This window comes from Oncorhynchus keta, chromosome 10, assembly GCF_023373465.1.
Source record: "Oncorhynchus keta strain PuntledgeMale-10-30-2019 chromosome 10, Oket_V2, whole genome shotgun sequence".
In the NCBI taxonomy this organism is placed as follows: Eukaryota; Metazoa; Chordata; class Actinopteri; order Salmoniformes; family Salmonidae; genus Oncorhynchus; species Oncorhynchus keta.
Window position 1 is genome coordinate 14,032,556 of NC_068430.1, and position 11,046 is coordinate 14,043,601.

Consider the following 11,046-nt stretch of genomic DNA (forward strand, 5'->3'; position numbering starts at 1 on the left):
GGACCTTTTGGAGTGCCACCAGAAGAAGATCCTCAAAGGGAAGGCATTTATTATATCGCTGTTTCTGACTTTTGTGTCGCACCTGCCTGGTTGAAATATGTTTTTCATGCTTTTGTATGCGGGGCGCTGTCCTCAGATAATCGCATGGTGTGCTTTCGCCGTAAAGCCTTTTTGAAATCTGACACAGCGGCTGGATTAACAAGAAGTTAAACTTTATTTTGATGTATTACACTTGAGATTTTAAGTTACAAAGTCCATTACATTTCAACGTTCTCTCATGATCCAGATAGTACTATATTGTTACTGTACAGTACCCCACTGTACATTGCTGTTCCTACTGTACAGGTGTACAGGTGTACAGGTGTTCCGACTGTACAGGTGTTGCTACTGTAAAGGTGTACAGGTGTTGCTACTGTACAGGTGTACAGGTGTACAGGTGTTCCGACTGTAAAGGTGTTCCTACTGTACAGGTGTTGCTACTGTACAGGTGTACAGGTGTTCCGACTGTACAGGTGTTCCTACTGTACAGGTGTTGCTACTGTACAGGTGTCCCTACTGTACAGGTGTTCCTACTGTACAGGTGTACAGGTATTGCTACTGTACAGGTGTACAGGTGTTGCTACTGTACAGGTGTAAAGGTGTTGCTACTGTACAGGTGTACAGGTGTACAGGTCTTGCTACTGTACAGGTGTACAGGTATACAGGTGTTGCTACAGTACAGGTGTACAGGTGTTGCTACTGTACAGGAGTACAGGTCTTGCTACTGTCCAGTGTAGAGGTGTACAGGTGTACAGGTGTTGCTACTGTACAGGTGTACAGGTGTAAAGGTGTTGCTACTGTACAGGTGTACAGGCGTACAGGTGTTGCTACTGTACAGGTGTACAGGTGTGCAGGTGTTCCTACTGTACAGGTGTACAGGTGTCAAGGTGTTCCTTCTGTACAGGTGTACAGGTCTTGCTACAGTACAGGTGTACAGGTGTTGCTACTGTACAGGTGTACAGGTCTTGCTACTGTCCAGTGTAGAGGTGTACAGGTGTTGCTACAGTACAGGTGTTGCTACAGTACAGGTGTACAGGTCTTGCTACTGTACAGGTGTACAGGTGTGCAGGTGTTGCTACTGTACAGGTGTACAGGTCTTGCTACAGTACAGGTGTACAGGTCTTGCTACTGTACAGGTGTACAGGTCTTGCTACTGTCCAGTGTAGAGGTGTACAGGTGTTGCTACAGTACAGGTGTACAGGTTTTGCTACTGTAAAGGTGTATAGGTGTACAGGTGTAGCTACTGTACAGGTGTACAGGCATACAGGTGTTGCTACTGTACGGGTGTAGAGGTGTGCAGGTGTTCCTACTGTACAAGTGTACAGGCGTACAGGTGTTGCTACTGTACAGGTGTACAGGTGTGCAGGTGTTCCTACTGTACAGGTATACAGGTGTTACTACTGTACAGGTGCACAGGTGTTGCTCCTGTACAGGTGCACATGCGTTGCTACTGTACAGGTGTACAGGTGTTGCTACTCTACAGGTGTACAGGTGTTCCGACTGTACAGGTGTTGCTACTGTAGAGGTGTACAGGTGTTCCTACTGTACAGGTGTTGCTACTGTACGGGTGTTCCTACTGTACAGGTGTTCCTCCTATACAGGTGTACAGGTTTTGCTATTGGAAAGGTGTACAGGTGTTTCTACTGTACAGGTGTACAGGTGTGCAGGTGTTGCTACTGTACAGGTGTACAGGTCTTGCTACTGTACAGGTTTAAAGGTGTACAGGTGTAGCTACAGTACAGGTGTACAGGTCTTGCTACTGTACAGGTTTACAGGTGTACAGGTGTTCCTACTGTACAGGTGTACAGGTGTTGCTACTGTACAGGTGTACAGGTGTACAGGTGTTGCTACTGTACAGGTGTACAGGTGTGCAGGTGTTCCTACTGTACAGGTGCACAAGTGTTGCTACTGTACAGGTGCACATGCATTGCTGCTGTACAGGTGTACAGGTGTTACAACTGTACAGGTGCACAGGTGTTGCTACTGTACAGGTGTTACTACTGTACAGGTGCACAGGTGTTGCTACTGTACAGGTGCACATGCGTTGCTACTGTACAGGTGTACAGGTGTTGCTACTGTACAGGTGCACATGCGTTGCTACTGTACAGGTGTACAGGTGTTGCTACTCTACAGGTGTACAGGTGTTCCGACTGTACAGGTGTTGCTACTGTAGAGGTGTACAGGTGTTCCGACTGTACAGGTGTTCCTACTGTACAGGTGTTGCTACTGTACGGGTGTTCCTACTGTACAGGTGTTCCTCCTATACAGGTGTACAGGTTTTGCTATTGGAAAGGTGTACAGGTGTTTCTACTGTACAGTTGTACAGGTGTTCCGACTGTACAGGTGTTGCTACTGTAAAGGTGTACAGGTGTTGCTACTGTACAGGTGTACAGGTGTACAGGTGTTCCGACTGTAAAGGTGTTCCTACTGTACAGGTGTTGCTACTGTACAGGTGTACAGGTGTTCCGACTGTACAGGTGTTCCTACTGTACAGGTGTTGCTACTGTACAGGTGTCCCTACTGTACAGGTGTTCCTACTGTACAGGTGTACAGGTATTGCTACTGTACAGGTGTACAGGTGTACAGGTGTTGCTACTGTACAGGTGTAAAGGTGTTGCTACTGTACAGGTGTACAGGTGTACAGGTCTTGCTACTGTACAGGTGTACAGGTATACAGGTGTTGCTACAGTACAGGTGTACAGGTGTTGCTACTGTACAGGAGTACAGGTCTTGCTACTGTCCAGTGTAGAGGTGTACAGGTGTTGCTACTGTACAGGTGTACAGGTGTGCAGGTGTTCCTACTGTACAGGTGTACAGGTCTTGCTACTGTACAGGTGTACAGGTGTGCAGGTGTTGCTACTGTACAGGTGTACAGGTGTCAAGGTGTTCCTTCTGTACAGGTGTACAGGTCTTGCTACAGTACAGGTGTACAGGTGTTGCTACTGTACAGGTGTACAGGTCTTGCTACTGTCCAGTGTAGAGGTGTACAGGTGTTGCTACAGTACAGGTGTTGCTACAGTACAGGTGTACAGGTCTTGCTACTGTACAGGTGTACAGGTGTGCAGGTGTTGCTACTGTACAGGTGTACAGGTCTTGCTACAGTACAGGTGTACAGGTCTTGCTACTGTACAGGTGTACAGGTCTTGCTACTGTCCAGTGTAGAGGTGTACAGGTGTTGCTACAGTACAGGTGTACAGGTTTTGCTACTGTAAAGGTGTATAGGTGTACAGGTGTAGCTACTGTACAGGTGTACAGGCGTACAGGTGTTGCTACTGTACGGGTGTAGAGGTGTGCAGGTGTTCCTACTGTACAAGTGTACAGGCGTACAGGTGTTGCTACTGTACAGGTGTACAGGTGTGCAGGTGTTCCTACTGTACAGGTATACAGGTGTTACTACTGTACAGGTGCACAGGTGTTGCTCCTGTACAGGTGCACATGCGTTGCTACTGTACAGGTGTACAGGTGTTGCTACTCTACAGGTGTACAGGTGTTCTGACTGTACAGGTGTTGCTACTGTAGAGGTGTACAGGTGTTCCTACTGTACAGGTGTTGCTACTGTACGGGTGTTCCTACTGTACAGGTGTTCCTCCTATACAGGTGTACAGGTTTTGCTATTGGAAAGGTGTACAGGTGTTTCTACTGTACAGGTGTACAGGTGTGCAGGTGTTGCTACTGTACAGGTGTACAGGTCTTGCTACTGTACAGGTTTAAAGGTGTACAGGTGTAGCTACAGTACAGGTGTACAGGTCTTGCTACTGTACAGGTTTACAGGTGTACAGGTGTTCCTACTGTACAGGTGTACAGGTGTTGCTACTGTACAGGTGTACAGATGTACAGGTGTTGCTACTGTACAGGTGTACAGGTGTGCAGGTGTTCCTACTGTACAGGTGCACAAGTGTTGCTACTGTACAGGTGCACATGCATTGCTACTGTACAGGTGTACAGGTGTTACAACTGTACAGGTGCACAGGTGTTGCTACTGTACAGGTGTTACTACTGTACAGGTGCACAGGTGTTGCTACTGTACAGGTGCACATGCGTTGCTACTGTACAGGTGTACAGGTGTTGCTACTGTACAGGTGCACATGCGTTGCTACTGTACAGGTGTACAGGTGTTGCTACTCTACAGGTGTACAGGTGTTCCGACTGTACAGGTGTTGCTACTGTAGAGGTGTACAGGTGTTAAGACTGTACAGGTGTTCCTACTGTACAGGTGTTGCTACTGTACGGGTGTTCCTACTGTACAGGTGTTCCTCCTATACAGGTGTACAGGTTTTGCTATTGGAAAGGTGTACAGGTGTTTCTACTGTACAGTTGTACAGGTGTGCAGGTGTTGCTACTGTACAGGTGTACAGGTGAAAAGGTGTTCCTACTTTACAGGTGTACAGTGGTCCTTCTGTAGCACAGTTGGTAGAGCATGGCGCTTGCAACGCCAGGGCAGTGGGTTCGATTCCCGGGACCACCCATACGTAGAATGTATGCACACATGACTGTAAGTCGCTTTGGATAAAAGCGTCTGCTAAATGGCATATATTATTATTATATTACAGGTCTTGCTACTGTACAGGTTTAAAGGTGTACAGGTGTAGCTACAGTACAGGTGTACAGGTATTGCTACTGTACAGGTATTGCTACTGTACAGGTTTACAGGTGTACAGGTGTACAGGTGTTGCTACTGTACAGGTGTACAGGTGTTGCTACTGTACAGGTGTACAGGTGTGCAGGTGTTCCTACTGTATAGGTGCACAAGTGTTGCTACTGTACAGGTGTACAGGTGTTGCTACTGTACAGGTGCACAGGTGTTGCTACTGTACAGGTGTTCCTACTGTACAAGTGTACAAGTGTTCCTACTGTACAGGTGTTCCTACTGTACAGGTGTACAGGTGTTCCTACTGTACAGGTGTTCCTACTGTACAGGTGTACAGGTGTTCCTACTGTACAGGTGTTCCTACTGTACAGGTGTACAGGTGTGCAGGTGTTCCTACTGTACAGGTGTACAGGTCTTGCTACTGTACAGGTGTACAGGTGTACAGGTGTTGCTACTGTACTGGTGTACAGGTGTGCAGGTGTTCATACTGTACAGGTATACAAGTGTTGCGACTGTACAGGTGCACCGGTGTTGCTACTGTACAGGTACACAGGTGTTGTTACTGTACAGCTGCACAGGTGTTGCTACTGTACAGGTGTACAGGTGTTGCTACTGTACAGGTGTACCGGTGTACAGGTGTTCCTACTGTACCGGTGTACAGGTGTTCCTACTGTACAGGTATTCCTACTGTACAGGTGTTCCTACTGTACAGGTGTGAAGGGCTTCCTACTGTACAGGTATATAGGTGTTCCTACTGTACAGGTGTTGCTACTGTACAGGTTTACAGGTGTTGCTACTGTACAGGTGTACAGGTGTTCATACTGTACATGTGTTCCTACTGTACAGGTGTCCAGGTGTTCCTACTGTACATGTATACAGGTGGTGTTCCTACTGTACAGGTGTACAGGTGTTCATACTGTAAAGTTATACAGGTGTTGCTACTGTACAGGTGTACAGCTGTTGCTACTGGTGTTCCTATTGTACAGGTGTACAGGTGTTGCTACTGCACAGGTGTACAGGCGTACAGGTGTTGCTACTGTACAGGTGTACAGGTGTAAAGGTGTTCCTACTGTACAGGTATACAGGTGTTGCTACTGTACAGGTGCACAGGTGTTGCTACTGTACAGGTGTACAGGTGTTGCTACTGTACAGGTGTACAGCTGTTCCTACTGTACAGGGGTACAGGTTTTCCTACTGTACATGTGTACAGGTGTTCCTACTGTACAGGTGTTCCTACTGCACAAGTGTACAGGTGTTCCTACTGTACAGGTGTTCCTACTGTACAGCTGTACAGGTGTTCCTACTGTACAGGTGTTCCTACTGTACAGGTGTACAGGTGTTCCTACTGTACAGGTGTACAGGTGTTCCTACTGTACAGGTGTTCCTACTGTACAAGTGTACAGGTGTTCCTACTGTACAGGTGTTCCTACTGTACAGGTATACAGGTGTTCCTACTGCACAGGTGTACAGGTGTTCCTACTGTACAGGTGTTCCTACTGTACAGGTGTACAGGTGATCCTACTGTACAAGTGTACAGGTGTTCCTACTGTACAGGTGTTCCTACTGTACAGGTATACAGGTGTTCCTACTGTACAGGTGTTCCTACTGTACAGGTGTACAGGTGTTCCTACTGTACAGGTGTTCCTACTGTACAGGTGTACAGGTGTTCCTACTGTACATGTGTTCCTACTGTACAGGTGTGCAGGTGTTCCTACTGTACAGGTGTACAGGTGTTCCTACTGTACAGGTGTTCCTCCTGTACATGTGTTCCTTCTGTACAGGTGTACAGGTGTTCCTACTGTACAGGTGTACAGGTGTTCCTCCTGTACATGTGTTCCTTCTGTACAGGTGTACAGGTGTTCCCACTGTACAGGTGTTCCTCCTGTACATGTGTTCCTACTGTACAGGTGTACAGGTGTTCCTACTGTACAGGTGTACAGGTGTTCCTACTGTACAGGTGTTCCTACTGTACAGGTATACAGGTGTTCCTACTGTACATTTGTTCCTACTGTACAGGTGTACAGGTGTTCCTACTGTACAGGTGTACAGGTGTTCCTACTGTACATGTGTTCCTACTGTACAGGTGTACAGGTGTTCCTACTGTACAGGTGTACAGGTGTTCCTACTGTACAGGTGTTCCTACTGTACAGGTGGGCAGGTGTTGCTGAATTTCGTTGTGAGGTGCTTCACACTTCATCTCTCACATGTCATTACTCTACCTCTTCAAATGCAGCCTATTCATCCTAGTCCAGACATGGCTTTCTAACTGATGTGTGTACAGGTGGTCAGCAACCTCGACCCAACACTGTCATAATAATGTACAAGGTTTGCTCTGTTTAGATTACGTCTGACTGGTCCAGCTATGGTAACAGACCCTGCTTTAGCCTTTGATTTCCCAGGTCTGGATTTGACAAGTTCCCTATAGAATGATACGCTCCACAATGATAGGCTCTGGGGTTCTTACCACGGCACTTGACTTGCTCCACCAATCTGCTGCTGCACAAAATGAATAAAAGAGAGTGTTGTTTTAAAAGCTCTCTGTCTGGACCCCAGTGACAGGTCTCAGGTCTCACTACCATTTCAGTCACTGGACTGGAGCATGACAACCTGTAATGCAGCTATGGACCAATGCTGGTAACACTTTATGATATTTCATGAATAAGCATGAAACTAACAGGCCTAATTTACTATAGCAGTTACATGTTTCATGTCCTCAATCATTCCAAACACTAAAATCAAAAAGCTCTACATATTGAAATCAGCTATGAACCAGAACTCTAAATGGTTTTGCGTCAGCAAACCCATAACATTATACGTTGGTTTAGTGTGAAAGTGAATCAACAAACACAATGCTTTGTGTTTGATCAGGTCAGTAGAGGACACACACTTCCAGAGGTTTGCTGTGACAAGACATTTCCTAAACATGTGTAATAGGGTCAAGATTTTCCCCTGTCACAAGTACTAGTCATTTTGAGTATGTGTGTTGAATATGCTCAGTAATTGATTATGTTTGTCTGGTTACATCGAGGTTAACAAGGTCATTGAGCTCCGGCGGGAGAAATCAATAGGCGAATATCACAGCCAATCACAACACTGGCGGTTAAGTAATACTGTGAAACACTATCATTTCTCTATTAGTGCAGATATATTATTTTCTGAAATTACAATGCAAAACTCCTATATGTAGCACCTTTAAAGCTTCCTTCCATTGAATCTGTAATAACATTGTAATAAACTTTATATTTTTGTAATTCTGCGTTCGGGTGATGTGTTTCCTTGGCTTTGTACCTAGTTCAAGTCTACATTGGCTCTTCCCTATCCTTGCAACATGTGGGTGTTGCACATGTGTAACACATTCCTAGGGTTAAATGATCTACAACAGAATTAGCAACATTAACCAGTATTCCCATCCTACCATTTCATGCGGATTGTTTACCTGACTCATGAAAAAAGTCACGACCGGGCTGATGGAAACAGGAAATGCCTGTACAATTGTATCTTTATCGTAAAGACATTCGATGTTTGTGTTGCTTCACAGTCCCCACTGTTCCATAAGGTGTATTTTTATCAGTTTAAAAATAAATCTGATTCTACTGCTTGCATCAGTTACTTGGTGTGGAATAGAGTTCCATGTAGTTGTGGCTCTATGTAGTACTGTGCGCCTCCTTTAGTCTGTTCTGGACTCGGGGACTGTGAAGAGCCCTCTGGTGGCATGTCTTGTGGGGTATGCATGGGTGTAGGTAGCCTACCTACACTGTATCTACGAGTTGTTGGCTAAAGCTCATGTGCCAAGACTAGTGGGCACATTTGCTATTTAACGCAACAGTTTCTGTGAAAATGCGATGAAAACCCAATTTAACATGTATTTCTTTTTCAGTACATGGGAATTTCACTGCAAAAGTTATTTTACTGTGCACTTTGTAATCACGCACACTCTTTTACCAGAAATACGTCCGTTTGATGAAAACCCATCTCTGGTGGGAAAATGTACATATTGTTTTATCCAGATTTGAGAATATTTGTATGAAAATCTGTCGCCAATTGGATGGAAACCGAGCTACTCTTGTTGATTTATCTTATTTCTTGGGATGAATTCAGATGTTTTACACATGTTCAGATTAATGCCAATACTCCAATCAAGATCAACAACATCCCCAAATATTTTCGCTTATACTCATATGACTAGCCTGCTTAATTGCAACACAATTTAAAATGGTCTGAAATAAATGTCTACAAGTTTCCCATATTGTCTATGTTCCCAAAGCAGCAGATGTCTCATTGTTCAATTGAAAGTTGTATCAGTTTCTTATCAACCAACGTCTGTAATGACGCATGTATTCGTAATTCAGAATCACTATACAATTTTGCGACCATAGAAGTAGAATTAGCCTTGTGAGCCTTTTTCCTTTGAGCTATGCTTTTTGGCCCTGCTCTACCACCATACTATTGGCCTATGCTTTTTGGCCCTGCTCTACCACCATACTATTGGCCTATGCTTTTTGGCCCTGCTCTACCACCATACTATTGGCCTATGCTTTTTGGCCCTGCTCTACCACCATACTATTGGCCTATGCTTTTTGGCCCTGCTCTACCACCATACTATTGGCCTATGCTTTTTGGCCCTGCTCTACCACCATACTATTGGCCTATGCTTTTTGGCCCTGCTCTACCACCATACTATTGGCCTATGCTTTTTGGCCATGCTCTACCACCATACTATTGGCCTTGGCTTTTTGGCCCTGCTCTATCACCATACTATTGGCCTATGCTTTTTGGCCCTGCTCTACCACCATACTATTGGCCTTGGCTTTTTTTAGTCTGGTGCTATTAGTCTTTGCATTTTCACATGATGACTTGTATTACAAATTTGACTTTGACTGGATCCTGGAAGTAAAATCTCCTTTATCTGTTCAACTTTCTACTGCTAAAATGACTGTTTAAAAGAGGTTTTGAGATGGTCACAGACCTCCATGCCTTGTAGCTGTGTCTTTCTAGTTAGATCATCTTAGGTGAAATAGGAGCAGATCCGGCCTCTCCATCCTCCTCTTCCCTTTGGCAACCTAGACGGTCATGCGGAAGAACTACCTGACACATGAAAAGGAACGACAGGGCTTATGGAAACAGGAAATGTCGGTACAATTTCAGAAATGCTGACAGGCAATTAGTTCGACATGATGCGTTATTTTTGTGTCTGTAAAAAGTATTACGCGAAAAATTGTGGTGGAAATGCCTTTTGCGCAAATATTGATATATTAACCATCGTATCTAAATAAACTTGGGCCAACGTGGAAAGGCATGAAAAGTTTTTAGGCAGATTAGATAAGTTACGATTAACTTTCCATGGTGGTTAAGTGCACAGTGATCAGTCACATTTCCAATAGGCTAAATATTGAGGGTATGCTATTATTTGAATGCTAATGACATGATGATCGGTACTCTTCCTCTTCTCCATATCTCATCATATAACCCACTTTATCAGTGAAGTCTTATCTAGAGAGCATGCACAAGTAGGCAATTTTTCATTTTTTGTGACAAACCGATTGGTAGAGTTGAAATTGCGACGAGAACCCATTTAACGTATGTTTTTTATTCGGTACATGTGAACTTAACCACAAAAATAATTGTATGTGCACTACATAATCAAGCACAGTCTTTCATCCGCAGCAAGTCAGTGGGCTTGTTCAACATGGCAGCCGACAGTGCAGGTCGACTGCGGACTGACTTATCTACAAATCAACTTACACAAATAATAATGAGTAGTTATTTATGATGCAAAGCATGGATATAAAGATGAGGCAAATACTTCTCTTTTAGATTATTCATATTTAATATCCAACTGTTAGCTTCACATAGAACATCTCATACATCAAAGGCTAGTTCAAAAGCCCACCTGGGAACATGCACGAAACCCAATCAGGTCCAGTATTCCATAGAGTGACTCCGCCCTCTCCTGGCAAGGAGACAGTACATCACAGCACATCACTTCCTACAGACCATCCCACTCAAAGAAACGTCCCCGTTTTACAGTTACTTTTACATTTAGAAGTAAAAGAACCGTAAAGCACGAGAATGAGAAGTAAAAGAACCGTAAAGCAGAAGAATAAGAAGTAAAAGAACCGTAAAGCAGGAGAATGAGAAGTAAAATAACCATAAAGCACGAGAATGAGAAGTAAAAGAACCGTAAAGCAGGAGAATGAGAAGTAAAAGAACCGTAAAGCACGAGAATGAGAAGTAAAAGAACCGTAAAGCACGAGAATGAGAAGTAAAAGAACCGTAAAGCACGAGAATGAGAAGTAAAAGAACCGTAAAGCACGAGAATGAGAAGTAAAAGAACCGTAAAGCAGGAGAATGAGAAGTAAAATAACCATAAAGCACGAGAATGAGAAGTAAAAGAACCGTAAAGCAGGAGAATGAGAAGT